Source organism: Egretta garzetta, unplaced genomic scaffold, assembly GCF_000687185.1.
Source record: "Egretta garzetta isolate BGI_Z169 unplaced genomic scaffold, ASM68718v1 scaffold975, whole genome shotgun sequence".
NCBI classification, from domain to species: domain Eukaryota; kingdom Metazoa; phylum Chordata; class Aves; order Pelecaniformes; family Ardeidae; genus Egretta; species Egretta garzetta.
In genome coordinates this window covers 349,984-350,228 of record NW_009259633.1, presented here as the reverse complement: position 1 = coordinate 350,228, position 245 = coordinate 349,984, and the positions used below count along the sequence as shown (strand labels likewise).

The following is a 245-nucleotide window of genomic DNA, read 5'->3' as shown; positions in this document are numbered from 1 at the left end:
GGATTCGGTGGCCGTCCCATACAGCACAAGCGTGAACTTGGTCAGCGTGCCTGCAACGACACGAGGTGAGGATGGCCATCGCGCCCACGGGACCGCCTGCGCTCGGGACAGGCACAGGGAGGGGCCTTGGACTAGTCCCCACCACGGGCTGTCAGGGGACAGCGGGGCTGTGCCCACCCCACCACCTGGAAGAGCACCCAATGGGGGACCATGCCCCTGCGCAGGGCTGCCCGCAGGGCGGGGGG

At 69.8% G+C, this 245-nt stretch overlaps 1 protein-coding gene across 1 annotated transcript in view; it reads right to left on the bottom strand.

Annotated features, from left to right (window-relative positions):
• Window positions 1–245, bottom strand: part of FURIN (furin, paired basic amino acid cleaving enzyme) — a 13,104-nt gene that overhangs the window by 724 nt on the left and 12,135 nt on the right. The gene's annotated exons all lie outside the window — the stretch shown is intronic.